Source organism: Anas platyrhynchos, chromosome 1, assembly GCF_047663525.1.
Source record: "Anas platyrhynchos isolate ZD024472 breed Pekin duck chromosome 1, IASCAAS_PekinDuck_T2T, whole genome shotgun sequence".
NCBI classification, from domain to species: Eukaryota; Metazoa; Chordata; class Aves; order Anseriformes; family Anatidae; genus Anas; species Anas platyrhynchos.
In genome coordinates, this window is record NC_092587.1 from 29,179,066 (window position 1) to 29,200,551 (window position 21,486).

Sequence of the window (21,486 nt, forward strand, 5' to 3'; positions counted from 1 at the left end):
AGAGATTAGCAACGTTCCTTCCACCTCTGGTAGCATCTTAATTACTCTCATCCAATGCAGTCATACTGAGCCATCTAAGCAGACTCCAATGAAGACAGTGATACTGTAAATTGTCACCTAGGTCAGCAAAGTAGCAAGCCCCTCTACTGAAAAGATCATAACACCATAGGATGATTCAGGTTGGAAGGGACCTCAGCAAATTTCTAGTACGACTTCCTGCTCAAAGCAGAGTCTGCTATTATGTCAGATCAGCTCATGGAAGGTAAAGTTAGCTTGTTTTGTTTGTGTTTTGTATAAAACTTCTATCAGTTTCTAATAGAATTGTAGAATGGCTTGGGCTGAAAGGGACCCTATAGATCATCTAGTTCCAACCCCTCTGGCATAGGGAGGTCTTCTTTTTATTTTTTGTAGTGTTTTCTCTGTCTTTGTGCTATTGCTAGCATTGATATAATGACATACCAACACAAGACATTGTTGGGATAACTGATCTGTAAAACATTTAAAACAAGGACGACAAAAGTTTAATCCACGTCAACCCTAAGTAAATGGAAAGATTTCTCATGTTTTTTGTGAACTTTTGGTAAGCATCAGAAACCGTCAAAGCAGTGATGAAAAGTAACACTTGAGAAAGTTTAAGAATTTTGTTAACACTCGTCCTGTTTTTCTGTTGTAAACTTAAATACCTCTGTTGGTGTAACTCCACTGTTGAATCTACTTTACTTCAACTGAGAGGATGACCAAAGACCTTAAACACACTGGAGAATTTGGGCAATGTATGGGGAATTTAATCTTTCAGCAATTACATCTTTGAACTTGCATGTAATTTTACCTCATTATTCTATTTATGGTTTTATCATTACATGATACCTGGAGAAGGTATTATTTAAGTGCTTTAAACAAGCAACAGGATCTGTATTGCAATGGGAAGCCTCTGAAGGCAGTTGCAGCACTGACAATCAAAATTAAAACAACAATAAATCCACCTTTATTAGAGGAAGTTCTTTTATGTAAGTACCTAAATATAAATTAAAAAAAAAACACAAACAACCTCTTTCTCTGACTTACTTTCAAAACCCTCAAGGCAAATACACAGTTATAAGAAAAATCATTCTGTTCTATTTGAATCAATATTTTTCCAATGAAATCACACATTTTTTATTGGCCTACTGTACTATATAAATAATACAACCCTTTTAGAGCAGCTTCTAAATCTAACTGTTTAGCAGGGTAAGTAATGGATGTAGAAGGGGGAAATGAGGCCTAATCATAGAAGCTATATAGCTATATGGTATAGAAGCTATAAGTATTATAGTTTCTACCCTTAAAATGCACTATTGTAATTAATTCTGGAAACGTAGACATTGAAATGGGCCTATTTCTTTAAAATACTTCAAAAAATGGTTAAAAAAAAATAAATACCGTCTTTTCTCCATAATGTCAGTGACATCTGGGTTAGCAGCTTGAGAGCACAGGTCAAAATATGTAAAAAGAAACAATTCTTTTATTTTCATTTGCTTTGAGATTTTACTGCCCAGTGTGACAATAATGATCATGGATAGAATAACAGAATTATGGAGATGTGCTAACTATAGGTGAGTGGAGCATTCTATAAGTAATCGGCAAACATTAATGTCTGTGTTAGACATCTTTTTGATAAGCTGGAGAGGATGGATAAGTTGGATGGATAACAACTAACATGCAAAGATCTGAGGATCTGAATATCTCAATATGAACGTTTATTTTCTGAGAGATAAAACTCATTAATGGACAAGAGGGAGGTACATGAGGCTAGAATGGAACTGGAGAAGATAGGACACAAATCATGAACAGTTAGGAAAAAAAATAATCTTAGTTGCAAGTTATCTGTTAAGACAAAACAATAAAGAGCAAAAGCTTTATTGGAAGTCCCTCCTCTGAATGATTCGGAGAGTTAAGTTGAACTCATACTGCTGTTATTAATAGCAGTAAGAATACTTCTTTGATGTCCATGCTGCTTGGACAAAACTTTGTACTTTCATTATATGCTTGCTATGCTCCCTGTCCCCCCCAGGTAAATTGATTATGGCAGTTCTAAAAACTGCCTAATCTTATTCTGCTTACTCCCAGGTAATAGGCTGACAATTTAAGCACTGACGTTCTTCATGGAAAAATGCCTAACTACAGTCAAGTGAGATATGAAATAGGGGGACCATATGTTTCCATTTTGGAACATCAATTTACTTTCCATGAGTTACGTTTCAAAGTAAGGTTTGTCTTAAATACTGAAAAGGCCTGCTTCTCCTTATGAAGATGGATAATACGCCATTTGTTGTTTCTGAGTGTTCCTGTTTCATCACACAGGCAAAACAAAATGTACAATAGTTGCAAAATGTTTGCTGTAATTCTGCTTAATTAAACTCCATTTGACCCAAAGTCAAGAATTCAGCTTGTTTCCAGGGTCTCTCAATGTGGTGCTCAAAAAACTACCTAGCCAACTTTTCTAGGGGATACGGACTGATTCCAAAGCTGGTTTTGTTTTGTTTTGTTTTTGGAGCTGGTTAAGTAGACTCCTTTTCATCTTAAATCCTGGTTTTCAGGAAGTTTTGGATCTCCATCTAGATGTTTTAGATATAGAGGCTGTGCCATAATATGTATAATAATAAGGATTATTCTAAAAAAGAAGAAAAGGTCTCAAGGATCTTTTACTTTGTAGCATTAGCAGAAGCGAACCGACATGATGAATTTCATGTTTCTGGATAGAAACATGATGGAAGCACCAAAAAGCAAAGAGAAAAAGCTTTTACAAATCCCTTCTGCATCTGTTGACATCAATGGGAATTTTGCCATTTACCACAAATGGAAGTAAAATTACACTCAAAGATAGCAATTCTGAGGACCATCTGTGAAAGGTTTCTGGATTGTTCTATCTAGTATGGAAATTTTAATGGTAACAGTTTCATTTGTGTGTTTTTGCAGATAGTTCTCTTATAATTACTTTTACACAGAACTCTGTTAAAACAATGTTAATGGGAAAGTAGAAACAAACACAATTAGCAAAAAATCAAGAAAATAAAAGATAAGAATTTCAGTTGAGACTCCCGTGATGGTTTTGATCTAGCCTGCTTTTACTGAGGTATTTGTATGGAACAGAAATCAGCAGCAATATACAGTATCACCAGCTTTAAAGGTACATAAGAGGGCAATTTATGTTTTAGTATCTTTGGGTAATGGCACAAAATTATAGCTAACGTGAGTTTTTAACCAGATTTTCTTTGGCTTATATCTTAAATTTGTTTTACCATGCTCTAAAGGCATGGAAGTGTCTATACCAGCATGGACACAAACATACTAGGTCTCCTGACTGCTGCTGAAATGAAGCAGTGATGAGGCTATGGTAGGCTTTGTTCTGAACCCTAGATTCTTGGAAGCAAGTTTAGGTTTTATTTTACCAATAATAACACTTCATATATTCAGGAAAGTGCATCCTATTAAAATTAGTCTATGCACTGTTAGTCTAAGCAGATTGCTTCTTATCTAAATGTGTATCAGGTTTGTATGGTGTAGTCCAAACATGCGCATTATGTTGGGGCCTGTGGAAGTGGAAAATGTAGGACCAGTGCTGTGCAGTACCTCAGATTCATGGGCTGTTCTTTCTGACCAAGATACAGCCCAGCAGCTTACCTGCTGTTCTTGAAGAGCAGTATACTTTTCCATATGTGTTTTGGGAGTTCAGAGTCTAACCCTAGAATAATACGCTGAATATCCTTTTTGTCCTGTATTGCACAATAAAAATTGAATGACTGAAAATGTGTCTGACAGAGTGTTGATGACTACATAGCAAAGCAACATTCAAGAGGGTATGTTACCTGAATTAGACGTGCTGGGTGAAATTGCTGTTCAGACAACCATTTCTAGCTTTACAGATGATTATATTTGCAATTACCTCATTTTGTCTTCTCTCACCTCATAATGATATTTCTGTAAACTGGCATAATAGGCATTAATCTTTTCCTTTCTCTCAGGTGCTGTAGTGTTTTAGCCTTGTGTTTGTGCTTACCGGTAAGTAACTGGCCAAAAAAAAATTAAAATGGAGTGAATAGTGAAATTACTGCATTCCAGGAGAGTGTCATAAAACAGCTACCGTACAACCTCAGCTGTCTTTTTTTTCTAAAGTTAACATGGTGCATCCATTGTAAAAAAAAAAAAAAAAAAAAAAGATATGTGAAAAGGTGTAGTACACAGAATCTATCTAGGATAAACTTAGAGTTTTATGCTTCAAGAGTAACCTAAATAAATGGCTGTGCTTTGTTATAAACTGGTATTAAATGGGAGTTATGCAGATAACGTCCCTCAAGCTACATTTGGGTAATGAAATTACTTGGCTGTAATTCTATTTTTCATACTGAAAGACTTCTTCTATTGGTTTAGAACTTGCTAAGGGTAAACAATACAAAAAGACTGTACTGTTTCTGAAACACTTTTGCACTGGGGAGGGAGGAAGAATTTTTGGAAGACTGGCTCATCTCTGTATGGGACACGTGTAATATGTCAGCTTCATGTGGTGTGCTGGATTTGGAGGGGTTGTCACGTGGAGAAAAGGTTTTTCTGTGACGCTTAGCCCTGTATGAGTCTTGGCTGGAGTGGGCTCTCCTGTCTTTCTGCTTGTCTGGCCAGCAACATGGAACTAGCTGGGGTGGAAAACTCAGCAGGTAATTCTGCACTTTGGTAGAAACATGGGGAATTAGCTTGCTGTTAAGTGGCATCTGCAATTGCTGATGCTTGACATGACCTCCAGAGATAGCTGCTTTCCAGAGGGGAGAGGAAGTTCAGGGGCTCGAAAGAATGTAGCCACAGGAATGAGCTTAGGGTGAAGAAAATGAATAAATGTCTCTAGTAGATTTACAGCTACTGTGACACTGACTAAAATGTTTGAGAAAAGTCTCTGTTTACGCATAAAAATTATCCCTCTCAGGATGAACAATTTTATTAGGACTTCAGGTACAGAATAAATCACATAAATATGATATAAATAGTGACACGAATATATATCTTTTCAGCAGAGATGTGGTATTATGCAGCAGAACGAGGAGACATTTGTGTTTATCCTTATTCAGGGAACAAGTTAAACATTTGCAGTTATTTAAGTGCCTCCCAAGTCAGGGATATATTTCTTTGTCTGTCTTTATGGATGACTTTGCGTTTTAGCACTAGGATGACAAAGCCAACCTGATTGTCAGCTGGGGTTTCCTTGAACATCTGAACACCACTCTAGAAGAACCCTGGCAATTTCTGACCTTTGTGTTGCCATTACACTACCTTTGTAAAGACTATCTGGGGACTCATCTTCTTTTCCCCAGGATGATGGCTATGTTGTGATAATTTAAAAAATGTGTTGGTGCACAACTTTGCTCTTCCTTGTGTGTTCTATTACCTGGTGATAATTCTGGATCATTTTTCTGTAATTTATTCAACACGCAATTTCTAAATTGTCTGATCCCTAGGCAGAGAATTGTATAAACAATCTTATTATTTTTTTTTCAATACTGGTAACTAAATAGCCAGGGAAATGTACAGTTAAACTTAAGACAGGTATTTTTACCTTTCTTCCACCACATGGTGTTATTTGCATGACAAGAACCTTCTCGTAAAAGATTCTTGGGGTAATTCTAATAATCAGTAGATACTTTGAAAAAAAAAAATCCCTATAGCATTTCACTCAGCTTTGCAGTATTTGCCTCTAAGTACACGAAAGGGAACTGCTAAATGATTTCTTTTGTGCCAGTGTTGTCAAAAAGCATTTCCCAGTTTGACTGGAATTGTGGGAGTTGAGAGCAGAAAAGAGGCAAAAAATCTTTTCTGTTCTAAATCACAGGTCAGTAGAGTTAAGCTACCATTAAATTTGGGGCAGATATTTTAATGAATTCCATAAATACAGCAGATGAATAGAAATAATGGGAGTACAGAGTCTTATTTCCTTTGAATTATAGCATTACTGCTTGTGGCCAAGCAGTTACAGCAAATAGGCTGACTGAAAGTTTTATAGAGACAAATCTTTGGTGAAGAAGAAATATTTCCAAATGAATGATAATCATTTCAAGAATGCAATGTATAAATATGTGTTTATGAAATTAAGCTTTTCATTCATTTTAATGTCCATGCAGTTGTTCGTGCTTTGCAACAAACCACTAAGCAGGTTTGGGAATGCTAGGGGTGAGAGCCCATCTGTAGCTTGTTCTTCCAAACACTTTGTAAATTAAAGTTAAGAAATCATAAAATAGAAGTAAATGAGCATGAGAAATATAATCCTATTTATCAAATGATGTATCATTTTCTATGTATGACTACAGCATGTCTTTATTGAGAGAAGAAAATGTGCACAGGTTGACTCTCTTTATTCCTTTACTATTCAATTTATTATGGTAGATTTATTATATAGTACCATCTTCCATGTATAAAGAATAAGAAATCCTCTCAGAGTAGGGTAGTCACATCAAGTAAAATTGTGAAAGTAGTCTGTGTTTTGCCCTCATGGAAGGGCTCTTTCTCAGCAGGTGGCACACTCAACTAAAAGAGCCCAGTGTGGAATGACTTTATTGACATCCATATTGTCAATGTGCAGTCCTCTGGTGCAGATGAGTACAGCTTCATGGGCTGTGCTAATGATACTTCATCAGTTCAGGTCAGCTGAGGATAGGAATTTCTTGTGGTGATGTTGATGACATCATATATAGATTTGTTGTGGTGACATCAACAACATCATTTTAGATGTGTATAACACTGAGGTTCATGTTGTTTGTTTCAATAAAGTTTTTGGCACCAAGAGCATTAAGAAATGTTCTTGTGAACAGTGTTCACAACAGTGGCATTTAACAGTTTGTGGATTGGTCAGTTGAATAAGTAAAAGGTAGGGTAATTTTGTTTTACAGTTACATTACAGTTTTAATGAGAAGTATTGATTTTCTATTAATACTAATGTGCTTAATGACCTTTTTAATGACATCTGTCACTACTGTTTCTTCTCAAATTCTACTGACATTTTCCCTTCCAAAAAAAAAAAAAAAGGAAAGGAAAGGGTTTTAATTGTTTATTGTATTTTTAGAATGAGAATTACTGTTCTTTTTGAGGTAATATGGGGGCTTAAAAACATAGAGGGGGATGTTAAAAAAAAAAAAGAAGAAGAAATTCATGTTTTAGAAGTTACACATTTTTGGACAAATCTACTTTGGGAAACAGTTGCTTGAATGCTATGTGTCAAACAAGTTTTTCACTGTCAGATTTTGCTTGTTGTTGTTATGTAGAGTTTGTCGAATTTAAAGTGGAAGGGTTTGCTAAGATATTTTCTGGCCTTTTCTCTCTCAAGACTTTTACTTCTTTTCCTCCAGCTTTCAATATTACTATGTGAAGGAAGGATATATGAATAAACTGAAACATTGATTGAAACATTGATGTACCATAACTTACAGAATACGTATTTCTACAGTTCAAAAAACGCTTAATATAGAGTTTGCCTTAAAAACCTGTTTTCTATAGCTTATGTTCTTCTACTGTGTCAGCTGCCCAAAAATCTGTCTATTAAACACCAACCATTTAAAGATATAATTGTTCTCACCAAGCAGCAAAGAGCAAAGCTTTTTTTTTTAGAGTAAGTATTAGTAGAATAAAGATTAGGGGTAAGAGTCACAGAAAGTGGCTACAACACTGCTAAATGGTTTGCTCTCACTTGCAAACACTTAATTTTGTCCTCTAGTGTCAAGGGATGAGTGATCACAAGTGACTTGCAGGATTTATTTTCATAAGCCGCTTTTCTTCATCAGTTGACAAAGATTAGGCTTGATATTTATGATCTGCATTTTAGGTAGTAATGTTGCCTAGCTGATCTGCTCTAACCCTGGTGCAAAAGGGGACTGCTCCCCTACCTGTGGTACTCCAGACGTGCTGTGATGTCATGCTGGAGCACACCGCCCCGAAAGGCAGTACGGTGGAGTTGCCATAACAACATCAGCCAGTCATTGTCTGACACTACAACGTTATCGCAGGAGCTTTTAGGGAGTATTAACCAAAATAGTCACCAAACATTTGGGCTGGTGTGCTAGTTAAGAATGCGTGTGCTGTGTGCTTAGACGGTGCATGTGCAGCGTGTTTTCTCTGTACGTGCATGGTTGGGATGGCCAAATTTTTCTGAAACGTTCTGGCTTATCTATATAATATCTTAAAGCAGAGCATTAGAGTGGCAAAAATCAGTGCACATTAGTGTAAAGTTACCCACAGTTACTTAATTTTTACATTGAAAACCAGTGAGACTTAAATCAGAAAAGCCGAGCATGTACCATGATATATAATAGAAAAAGTTTCATCTGAGTAGTCCTTTGCATACAGCATGAAGAGATCAGAATCAGGCTTTCTCTCCTTTTTGCATGCCATGTTCTGTAAAAACACAACCCAGTAGCTTGAAAATCTTGTTTTAACAACTAAAATGCACATGTAATGTGGGTGGAAAAGGGATATTTAATGAATTGAACCAGAGACTGTGGTTCACATAATAAAATAAACCAGCTTGCTTTAAACAGATTTCATACAACCTCTGAAATAGAGGAAGCAAGCTTGCCAATAGCAGGAGCTAATGCTTCAATACCTTTCATTCTGTACTCTGAAAAGGAAACCTCTTCTTAAGCTCATTCATTTTCCAGAGGGAAAATCGAATGCTGTGGCATATTGTCAGAGCTGCTTTATTGTCACCATTTACAAAGGTCACCTGAATTAATTGACTTCTTACCATACATATTGTTAAGCTACCCGTTTCCTGACATTTATGGAGAGGTGGCAGGCTTACAGCCATTGGCTATCTGTTGATGTTTCACGATGTTTGTTACTCAAAACACAGTAACTCTAAAATTGCAAGTAAATAATTGCATTGCTGCAAAGGAACAGATTCTTTATGATGCTCTCCAAGGTGTACAGAGGGGGGTGGGGGTGGTGGGGAGAAGTAGAAGAAATAATCTAAATACTGAGCTGTTTTTAATGCAGACACAGTATTCTAAAAAGCAAACAGGAACATGCAGGAATATTTAGGTTGTGATTTTTCACTTTGAAGCACACAGCAGATAGCTAAACTGTCTTTTCCACAGCATCAACTAAAACCTCTCTCTGGCTTTCACTGGTGCGTGAATCACACATCCATGCTGATGGACTTTACTGAATATGTTTTCATGTGAAGGGATACTAGGATACTGTTATACTGCATGAAAGAAATGACATACACATGAGGCAACAGTATTGCTAGCGTGGAATTTTATGTTTATTTAAATAGTGAATAATTACTGTCTTTTTTCTAGCCCCCTCCCCCCAGCATTTACTGCCCCCCTGGTCTCCTTGTGTTGGGCTCTTGTCTTCCTGAACAGCAGTGCTGGGCAAAAACTCAAACTAGACATGTGAAAACAAAGGCATGGAAAGCAAGGACAAACACTTTTGAGCCTTCCTATACTAAAAGAGATGAAGCTTTTATAGTGATGGATTTGAACAAGCAGTCTCCTTATATGAAAATACACTTTGGAGACACCCTGCTGTGATCCTGTTAATTACCAAAGAAGATGAGAACTCTTCTGCTTAATGCGATCCTTTTACCTAACGCGTCTGTTCCAGCTGCATCAGTAATCAGACGTTCACACTGTCCCTTCTGACTGGAAAGGGGATATTTTTAAGCGAAGTCATTTGCCACAATCCTTAAGATGTAGCCTGGCAGAAATTCAATAACTGTTTGTGATATGCTCATTCAGCCCTGCTGCTCAGTGGGTTTTAGGTCCTGACATAAACAGCATTTCCCTTAATCCTTGCACTGGTGAGAAGAAAGGAGGCTGTCCTGTGTCTTGTTTTATTGGTTTCAAAACACAGAGCAACTGTGTAATTTGATTTTGCATCCGAAGCATCAGGGGGAACGTTCTCCCTTTATAATTTTCTTTCCTTTGATGTTCTTTCAAGCTAACAAATGCACAAATCTGATACTCTCACAAGCACATTTAGATTATCTCTGGCACAAAAAGCAAATTGCATTTGCATTTCCGTTCGGAAAGTAAAACGTGAAAAGGCACTAATAAAATAACTTTGCAAAAAGCAGAAAGGAGAAAGAGTTTACACATTAAAATAAAAGGAGAAAAATGAAAATACAGAGGAACTTACCCTACAATAAGAGTAGTTTCAGAGCTGGAGGAGTTCTTGCATCTTGGTAATTTTGATTCCTTAGTTCAGGCAACCACATACTTGTATTAAAGCCAGAGTCTGAGCAGACGTGCATACGTGTGGGTGTGCGTCTAATGGTATATAATACAAAGATGTATCTATCGATATCCTACAGCATGAGAGCCTCTCGGTGCTGCCAGCTGAGATCCCTTACGTTTGCCAGGGCGCTGTTGCTGCCTGGCTGGCTGAGGCTCGCAATCCAGCGGGGGGAGAGAGGGAGAGGGAAGAGCTGCTCGCTAGCTCTTATTTCTCCTTGTTTCCATGGTGGTTAGCGGTGCGTCGTCCACCCTCCCGGCTGTCACACTGACATGGTGCTGCCTGCTCAGCGGTCATTAATAACTGAGCCCCTTCCACTCCCCAGAGAGGAGCCAATGCCTTGGCGTGCCCGGCTGCGGCGTAGGACGCGCGGCTGCGCCAGGCTGGTTGGCCACGGGAAGCTGTCTGTTACGTGACACGGCTCCCCGGCTACGGATGCACGAAGCTCGCCTTCGCACGCTTCCAGAGATCTCTTCCGATTCGTGGGAGTCGCAGGGCACGCTTTGTGTTTTCGCAGAACGGCTCGGGAGGCTTACATTCCTTATTAGTTATTTTTTTTTAAGGGTATGTAAGCATATGAGGATGTTATCTGCGTTCGGCACAACTGATCAGAGATCGCTGAAGTTCTGCAGAGGTTACTGCAGTTCAGGGGATGCTCTCTGCTGAACCATTCAGGAAAAATGCCCCCATCCGCCCTATCATTTTTCTGCCTTTTTTTTTCTTTTTTTCTTTTTTTTTTTTTTTAAGAAAGCCAAGGATTTTTCCTACTCCCCCTTTCCCAAATTTAATGAAATATTAAATTTTATTGCATATGTTTATCAACAGGAAGTAAGAGCAATGATACACCTTTCTGAGAAATAAAAATTGAGAATAAACCAGGGAAAGGGTCACCGAAATAAAATCACTTTCTTTTAATCTCTGTCTTCTTGGCCATCCAATTATATAAACAAAGGGCTACACAGATTTTATCTTTCCTCCTTCCTCCCTTTCTTCTTCCCTTCCTTTTCCTTTCTCTCTTCTTTGTGTCATATTCTTTGGTGAAGATTTTTTCCTTTTTTTTTTTTTCCCCCTCTGTGAACCAAGGGCACACAAACTACGGATTTTTCAAACACTGTAAAGTAATTCACTTTTTTTTTTTTTTTTTTAATTGTGTTTAAGGGAAGTCTGCACTGAAATTTATTATCCCTTCTAGATATACAAAACAATATAGATGCTGTTAGGAGAAGCTTTTTCATTGTGCATAGTGTTTTATGTGAAGGAAATTACTTTGTAATGGAAGATGAACAAAAGGGAAATAAGTTGGTTATCAACAGGTCAGAACTAAGTGTTGGCTGCCTTGCATGCATTCAGCACTCCAGCCCTGAGTGGGACAGGCCACCCTCTAGTGGAGCACAGTGAAATGTGGTTCTCATTTCATGTGTGCTGTGTTCGAAGAAAGAAAGCCTTGTGGTCCTCTCTAATAACAATATGAAAAATTTCTGAAGATTAGCAAACAATGTAAATTCATGTACTTTTTGCAACAGCAGTAGGACCAGATTTCTCCTATAAAATGGTTACTGTTTTATGAATGCTGTGTATCACTGATTCACTTGGACTCTGGGATCGTGGACTGCATTAATTTTGTTTTTATTCTGCAAGAAAATGATTTTAAACTTCACAAAATCATTTATTATGAAAAGTGAATTAAGGTACTGCCAACTTCTTCAATAAATTTCTGTCGGTTTTAATTGGTTAGGGGAAATTTTGCAAAACCAATCCTGACTGATTCACCACTGCTTGCATTGTTGTGGCTGTAATAAAGCAGCTTTTTTTCAGGTCTCCATCAAATTTGTGAGTAGTGCAATTAGAATAAGTACAGAGAGCAACTTTTAAAATTCTTTAAAGATGTGTGCAGTTCAGGTTTCATCCATGCAACTGAGCATATATAAAATAGTGGCATTTAAGTGAGAGGCTGAAAATACATGCAATACACCTAGGTGGGAGGAAGGCTCTGTGGCCCTTCCATTTTTTCCCTTTCCCTTATTATAGCCTTTTTTTTTTTTTTTTTTTCCTAGTGTGACTTAAAGTAATATAATAAAAACACTTGGGGCCAACCCATCTTTGTCTGCCTTTTACTTCTTGCCTGGGACTGGGAAGGAGGGAACACCTCAGGCTGTAAAGAATTTATGTCACTTTTTCATGAGCTCAGGGTTCACCAGTGAAACCTGGTCTCTCCTGTGTCCCAGAAGGTGGTTCAAAGCACCTCTGATAGTATTTTAATGTTCACCACTGTGAGATGCAAATGTGAACTATGGTAAACTTCCCAAAGTGAACCTATCAGCCTTCCCTGCTGCCTGGTTCCGATGGGACAGCACTCAGGATGTGTTAAGAAAGCACAACCAAAAGTCAGAAAAATAAGACTTCTTGCCAAGGTAGCCCCATAGGGAAATGGAAGTTCTGCCTGATCCCAGCCACGTGGGTAGTTGCACCTGGCCCAGGAAAGATATAAACCCTTGCTCTAGCTATTAGGCATTCAGTGGCCCTGGGGGTGAGAGAGAGAGAAGTTAAAAATAAAAAATAAGAGAATTTCAAAAAGACTCGTCCAAATGGAAAATAGGAACAGGTTAAAGTCAACAAAGTACTGCTACTTCTGTGATCTCATCCAGTGGAGAAATGAAGATCTGGAGAAAAGGGAGTAGGTAGGGACTGCTGTTGTTCAACGTAAAGGTCTCTTGGGTTTTGCCCCAACCTCACATACTCACTGTTGTTCATGGAAAAATCTGGCGTTCTAGTTAACATGAGACTCATGTAGAAACATTCAGTGATTTGACATGTGAATTTAAGATTATATAAGTGTTTCATTTTGGTTGATTGGTATGGACTATGTAATTAGAAGGCTAAATAATTAAATCAGCTTAAAATATACTTGTATAAAGAAAGTGAGTTTTTATGATAGACTATACATGCAATTAAAATACCTCCTTGATAGGCGTACATTTTCATATTAGTTAAAATGTTATTATATCATAATAGAGTTCTGTTTCATAAAAAATGAAATAATTGATTTTTTTAATTAGCTAATGCTAAGGAATATTTTTTTTTGAACTGTCTGCAGGTGAAAAATACCTTTTATAACAATACAGTCATGATGATTAAGGTTCATTAAGTTATTTTCCTGTTGATTTCACTGTGATGCATGGTGGTTTTAAAATAGCAGTGTAATCTATTTCAACAGAATTATATATATATAGCTTATTTGGTTACGGGATAGAAAAAAAAAACAAAACTCAAACTGATAGAGATACGATGAAAGTAAAGCATGCTAGCTCCAGGTAATTATTTTGCATCTGATTACTGGGTCCACATGAAAATAAGCTAAGTATTTATTTAAACATTTAGTATGATGAATAAAAACCTTAGTTATTAAAATACAGTGATTCTGTGCCTGCATTCTTTGTAAAATTGAAAGGGGATTTCAGAACTTTTGTCATTAAGGTGAAGGGTGGAGCATCTCTGGGCTTTAATATCCTGTAGGCTTACTGTGGGTCAGGCAATTAGCAGAGACCATTTCTGGTATTCTTAGGCTCTGAGTACACAGCTGTGTTTAGAATGCAGCAACTGCAGTTAAAATGTGAAATAAATACTATGCAGTTAAATGGAAAAAAAAAGTCCCAACCATTACAAATATTTGACTTAAATTCCAGGGTGAAACACTTTATACTACAATTATAGCAATTAAAAAATTCTTCTCAAGTGCTTATCCATACAGATTATGTTCACATGTAAAAAAGCAGACACAATTTGAGTAGCTTTATCAATTATGGATACGTGTGCCACTTTCTTGCTTTCTGAGGCATCACAGTGGCATGCAAGAGGGGTGAGTGGTGACTCTTTGCACGTCACTCTCCCTTCCTGTAGCCTTTAGTGTAGAAGAGGAAGGAGCTGATGTTTGAGGGGAAAGCTCACCAGTTCTGCAATGCATTCTCCTCATGTATCTTCCATGTCAGGCGAGGGGCGGTGTTCTGTTCTGAATGAAGGTCAGAATTGCTTGGATTCAAGAAAATCTATCTTGTGACTTCATCAATTAACTTATTAATTGACTTATTAATTATAGGCACTCGTCAGGCATGATTTGCCTGGCAGAGGAAAAAGTGCCATCGCTTCCTGTAACCCTGTTCTAGCAGCATTTTCAGTGCTGCTTATGCGGTGTCGTTAACCTGACACTGTTGGGCACTTTTAGGTATTACGGCAACTAACTGTTGACATTTTCCTAAGGGCTATGCTTCCATACAGACAAGTAGTAACTTTTATTAATGTGTCTCCCTCTGCGATTGAACCGTTTTTTCAGTGCACAAGTAAAAGCAACGTTTCTAGCTCTAGTTCTTTGTCTTTTTTGAAGATGAAAGGCTTGTTGCCAACAATGAGTTCAAGTTTCTAAATGCAGTTGTACCACATAATGGAAAGTGTTGTACTTGCCTTACTTAACCTGCTGCTGACTCTGTTTTATCAGATCTCAGAGTTAGTGTTGATAGGATAGAGATAAAGCAGATGGAAACAAATCTAGGCCATGAACCTGTAAAGAATTTCATATAAGGAAAAGTTCACATCTCCACAAAGCACTAGATACTTCATTAAAAGCTATGCAAGTAGAAGGTGCTGTATGACTTGGCAAAATCTGGAACTGTGTAGTAAAGGGAACTGAATAGTACAGGCAAATTCAGTCATGTGTGATGTGGATGAATGAAAGCAGTGGTGATGAGCTGATGCTTATCTTGGTGATCAAGGGTATTTTGCATATTCCAGCAAATTTACCTATTCATGTAGCAACTGTGCTTGATGAAACAGAAAGGACAAGATCCCAGGCAAGAACTATAGTCTAATTCCCCATTATAGGCCCCAGTGCTCTAGTTAGACTTCCTCAAGAATAGTCTGAGATCCAAAAAGTCTTAACGTGTTTTATTTATACTAGTACCTATCAGGTCCGACTCAGAGGGATATCTGAGTTCTTCTGGTTTTCATTCCTGGCTCTATTTTAATAGGCAAGACTCTCTGGCATAGCAGCATCCACCGAAGGCTGGGAATGAGTCACACGTAGCAACCACAACCTCGCTATGCCGCGTGGGAATCTTAATGAAGATGAAGTAGTGAAAAGCAGCCAGAGAATTCTTACGTGCAGCTGGATTAGGTAGATGAAATATGAGACCTGTAAAGAGGTTCTCAAGCTCAGTGTATGCATTCTGCTTTAGAACTGATCACATCTCTGTATGTTAATGTCTTGCTTGTGGTCATACCTCATTTTTTGTAAGCTGTAATAGTTGGATATAATTTATTGGTATCTTCTCAATGGTAGCTCTTGAAAACTGAGGTGTTCTTGCTGATTTTATAAGAATCTGCCTGTCATTCATGGGACCCAGTGCATGCATGGGATATACCTTAAAGTGCCATGGTTGTCTGAGTTAATCAGTGTCTGCAGCTGATAAAGAAAATGGTGGCAGGAATGATTTGAATATGGGGTCTAGAACTTCCATAATGATTGTGACCTGTTATAGTTCTTACAGGTGGTGGTAAGTCGTGAATTTTGTGGCCTAATCAAGAGGATTTTCTTCATTTCTTTGCTCAAATCTGTTTTCCTTTCTATGGAGAATTAACTGATTCTTTATGCAAAACATATTGACCCTTTTTTCTGTTAACACTTTGTGGTGTGGAACATAATAGATGATCAGTGAGAGGGAACCTCATTCCCCCTCAAATCTTTTTTCAATGGTTTTTAGCTACTTCCTCCAGTAAAGTCACATTTATTTTTTTAAGTATATATGGCAAGCCTTAGTGTGCTCGTCGAGGGCAGAACTTCAAACTTGGGTGAAAATGAACAGACATTTTTGTTATAGTTTATCATGGTTTAATATTAAAAATGGATGGACAATAATACTAATTCTAGATTATTTGCTTTTCATAACTATTTGCATGAGTTACATTGCTGATTTAGAAATCTGTAGAAACACAGTCACTAAGCTAAATATTAGAACTAGAATGTTGTTTTCCTTTAACTTTTTTTTTTTTTTTTCTATGAGACTAAGAGAAATGTAATTTTCTCATGCTATCAATAGCATTCTCAAACTGTGGTCATGGATAATTGTTATGAAGTTATTTTGGCAGTGACAAGAAACAGCATGGATATGGGCAGTGTGTGTTCAGAATATGGTTAGGTAATGATAATGAAATACACAAAACTATTAGAGTGTATTGGGTACCAAGGTGAAGTTCTTAGTACTTTACTTACGCAATTTCCTTCTTTACAACTTGCAGATCTAGAATATTAATTAAAAGGTCACAGGAACATACAACATCCTTACTGGTTAGAAACAAACAAACAAACAAACAAATTATTTAATTACAAATGCAGTAAATGTTTTCCTTCTCCTCTGTTATTCGACTGCCAAAAACTGTGGGTGCACATGAAATATATTTTGTGGTATACTTCAAAAGTTATCTTTACATTAAAAAGTTGGAAGTAGATAGGATCGTGTACATAATGACTTACTGGAGGAGGAGCTGTTTCAGAGGCTTTCACATAGTTCCCATTACTAAGGAAACCACTTATTTTGTCTGTGCATGTTTTGAATAGATCTCTCATTTGAAGTCTGGTGCTCAAACGCTGAGAATTGCATTATAGCACTGAGAAAGAGGCAAAGGAGACAAAAGAGGCTTAGAAACATCACTTCTTTAAGGAGTACAGTTGAAGACTATGGCATTACATGGTTATGAAAGTGTACACATCTGTTTATATTTCAGGAGTGCGTATGTATGCATTTTAATTGCTTTGTTCCTACTAGAAAAAAAAAAAAAAAACACAACAGAATGAAGGTATTAATCAGTAAAACAAGGCACTTTGCATGCCTCTATTATAAGGACACTTGAGAAATCTGTTGTACCATTTTGGTAGTATCAGATATGAGTTCTAAAATGAAATGTGTTGTTAATTTGAAATAGAAAGAGGTGCCTATCCAATAAAAATGGCTAAAACAGTTCTGTGAGGGTGGCCATGGATTCAACCAGTTGACCAGATTTCTTTAGAAAGTGAGCCTGTGTTGGCAAAATTACTGTTTGAAGACATGATTGCAAACTCACAAATGTATTTACATTATATTAGAGTCAGCACATTTTCCCCATATGAATAGCACCTGTATTTTGGTCAAGAACTGACTAAACACTTGTGTAATAAGTGAATGCAAAATCGCCCTATTATAAATTGCATGTTCTTGATTGATATGCTCAGAAGTAAAAGGTTGCTTTAGTACCACCAGAACAGTCTGGTTTGAGGGGATATGTATATAAAGTGTAAGTATTTCCATTATTTGGAACTGAGTCCAAACTATTCCTTAAATATTGGAATTGTTCACAAATAAACTGCAAGTGTCAGAGAGTTGTAGTAATCTAACAGATTGACAGGGAGCTGTAGGAAAATTAAATCTGTGGTCAATAAATGTTCTTATTCAGCATTTCCAATAGTTGAATTAGTTTATAAGTTTGTTTTTCTGTCAAGTGGGACAGAAGACAAAGACAGAAATTCCCATTTTTCAGGCATACAAATCCCATGACTTTGTAGGATGATGTGACAGCAAAAACAGTGCTACAGAAAGTTTATTTTCTGTAAAAACAGAAATATATTCTATACTTTGAAAGTGTTAGCTCCACTTTGATATGTTTTGAAATGAAGAACCTTAAGTTGTCAGCAGTTTGGGGTTTATCTGATGTGTAATTATTCTTAATATGCATTGCATAGTTCATATGCCATTGTAGTTGACAAGAAATTACTTTTAAAGCTAACATGCTTTAAAGGGATTTATTTGTGCATTTCTGTGCACAGGCAGTCCCATACAGATTTTCCTCATTAACTCCTTGACTATTTTATAAGGGAGAGAATGACATCTGTGGTAAAGCTTACATTTCATTGGCTTGACCTAGTTGGTGAAAGAAAATAAATGTCTTTACATTACATAGAGATATCAGGCCTCAGTTGTCTCAGCTAAGAAATATCAATTTTTAATATTCCCTAGTATTTGTATTTTTTCAGTGCTGTACTGGTTATGTTTGCTTTCTGCTGCTTTACTGCAAGGATTCATAAGGTGTCTCAAGGTAAACTAAAAGCATTGCTATTCATTATCCTTAAATTTATGTTTGCAGCAAGAAATAAGGTCTTCGGTGTTTGGTAATACTGACAATTTCTTTTATGATGTAACTGGTTTGTTTCCAAAAGAGTGCATTCAGCCTCCAACTCTCATCAGTATTATCACAAAAGAGATTAAATCAATATTTTTTATAAAATAACTGGGATAGGAACTCTCAGAAAAAGCGAGGATTTGTTTTGGTACAAGAGAATGAGTTTACCTGGTGAGAGCTGTAAATGCCTTTGATACTGGAGGACACATAAGAGTTACTAATTAAATTTGTAATCTTTATTACCTTTATTTTTATTTTTTTATAACTGAAGTTAAATATTTGGTTAAAAAATACAAAAATTAGTAGATACGGTAAAAAATGCTTCATTCCCAAGTAACTTTTATGATGACATCACTGTGGGGAGGAGGTAGTAAAGGAGAAAGGAATTTTTCCTGTGATAAGCATCTCAGAGGAACATAGGGATATCATTCAGAAAGACTGTTTGAACTTCAGTAATAGAAATGGGATTACACTCCAAGTAGTCTACGATGAAAGGTCATTTGGAGCCAATAACATGCAATTCCGCTGTAAGTTGTGGGCATATTACTTAGAAATAACTGAGGAGGAGAACATATCTCTGTATTACTGGCCAATCAAGAAGTATGAGCTGACAAAGTGGCACAGCTGTGAAAAAGGCAAATATGATCGTAGTATGCACTGGGAGACTTATTCCAGTAGCAGTAGGGAATTAGTATTACTTTGGACACCTCATTTGGAGTAATTCATTCAGTTGTGTTTTTATGCTTGAAAAAAAGGTGAACTCAAGCTGGAACACATGCAATTAAATACTATTTAGATGATGGCAAAGCCCACATTACAGAGCAGTTTATGAAACCTTGCCTTGTTTAGTGTAGGAGAATCAGGGAGAAAATAAGATTCCTGCTGATAAATACATTCTGCTGATACACAATGAGAGGTAAAGCTAGCCAAAGAACAAACGTGTAAGTGACTGTGATTAAATTTAAGTCTGGAAATTAGGAGAGGTGTTTTTCTGTTTGCTTGCTTTTGTTTGTTTGTTTAAGTCTTCAAGTTTGAGTCATTACATCCTGAGACAAATTTCCAGTGAAAATAGTTTGGATAGAAAAAACAGTCAAGAAGAAACCAAAATAGTCACAAACCAGATGAAAGCAACCAACCAAAAAACAAAAACAAAACAAAACAAACAAACAAACAAAAACAAAACAAAACAAAACAAAACAAAAAAAAACCAAAAACAAACAACAAAAAAAAAAAGAAAAAAAAACAACACCAAAGCCAGCCAACCAACCAACCAAAATATCCAGCCTTTGAAGATACAGTTATATTTGTAAAAGAGGTATGTTGACAAATAACTAACTTCACACTTATAGAAGAAGGGGCTAGACTTACCATTTTAGGAAGGTCTTTTCAGTACTTTAAAAACCTTACTTAGCAGATTTCAGTATAAATCCCATCCCTATCTATTATATTCTAAATTCTATTAAACTGTCTTTGATAATCTGGAATATTTGGAAGGATGGGATTTTCTAACTCCCAATCTGGAGAGAGCACTGTTGTTTCAGTTGTAAAACACCTTCTCTCAATATTTACCCCAGCAAGAATAAGTAAAGAAAATATTAGTTCAGTAATTTACATTTACATACCATTATATAATAGTGGTTTGCCTATCTCTACTTACTACTAGCTGAGTGGCAGTGCAAAAAAATCAGGAGAAAAAATGAAATTAACATCTTGCATTATACCCTTTGATTTCCGGTTCTCTTCATATTTTTGAAAACAGTAAAGACCTTGATAATATTCTCTGAAACTAATTCTTATCCAAAGGCCTTAGATTTTACCATACCTTTTGTTCCTGTCTACCAGTTTGATCACCCGTTACCTGTTGTTCAGGTAATGTTTTCAGTAACCTCAAGTGTTTTTGTTTGTTTGTTTTTAGTTGCTGTGACAGATAATTAGGGTTTCCAGGTTCAGCTACATGGAAGTCACAAAAATTCTTGTATGCACAAAAAGAACATATAAACCTCATTATCTTAAAGGCAAAAACTACCCCAAAATTACTTTTTTTTTTTTTTTTTGGTACAATCCTTTAGCAATTTCGTTTTGGTGACATCTACTTTTTCTATGAGTAGCTGCAAGAAATAGTAATAAATCCACTTTTTAGGTAGTTCTATATTTTTTTCATTGGGCGTTAGGTTGAATTTCTCTAGCGAATAGGCCACCTATGTATTCAGCCATCTTTTAAAGTGGCTTTAATAGGCAAGTGCATTAACTCATTTCAGGTTTTCCTACAGAGAGAGATTCATCATGGTAACAGACTTGATGATGGAAGAGCGTACTTTTCTCATTACTGCTAATTCAAATGTTGTGCCAAATGGGCTTTCAGGAACCGGAACACAAATAGTTTTGGCCTTAGTGAAACAGTAATAACATTCAAACTGAAATCCCAACAAGTTAAAATGCCTGGGTCGAAGAGGGAGAAATCAAACCACTGATTCAGTGTCAGATTTTGCTAAATGTACTCTCAGGCCACATATTTTTATCATGGTTGCTGTTATTTCAAATGAAGAATATTGAACTTAATATAAAGGAGACTTTTATATTGTCATTTACAAATGTGCCTCAAGAGTGACCTAAATGGTGGATAATTTGGTATGTCAGGCAGGAGCACTAACTTTTGACCAGGAGAGGAGATTCTAGTAATTCCATTAATTCCGCTATCCCCTCCTGAGACTCTCTCTTAGTCTTGGGTGTGAGTGCAACTGCTTTTGGAAACAAGCCAAAACCTTCATTGCTGTCTACACTGTACTTCAAAACCTTTAATTGAATATTCCTAACTTGGCTAATCATAAATTACCTTAGACTTTGAGTCTCACTTTCCACTGATTCATCTTCCCAGTGCCCAGTCTTTTCCTCCCCTTTGTGGCTGTGCAAAGAACATTCAGTTGTTTTCTCCCACCTTGCTCCTCATTTTGAAAGAAAGTAGTCAACCCTAATTTTGTCTGAAGAAGAACAGAATAGAATAGAACAGAATATCTCTAGTTGGAAGGGACCTACAACAAT

General features: G+C 36.7%; 2 protein-coding genes across 4 annotated transcripts in view; one reads left to right on the forward strand and one right to left on the reverse strand.

The window, feature by feature from the left end:
* Positions 1 to 10,858, reverse strand: part of LRRN3 (leucine rich repeat neuronal 3) — a 33,528-nt gene extending 22,670 nt beyond the window's left edge. The window contains exon 1 of the mRNA XM_005013147.6: positions 10,153 to 10,858. The gene's annotated coding sequence lies outside the window, so the exon portion shown is untranslated. The remainder of the gene's footprint in view (positions 1 to 10,152) is intronic.
* Positions 1 to 21,486, forward strand: part of IMMP2L (inner mitochondrial membrane peptidase subunit 2) — a 456,052-nt gene that overhangs the window by 215,664 nt on the left and 218,902 nt on the right. The gene's annotated exons all lie outside the window — the stretch shown is intronic.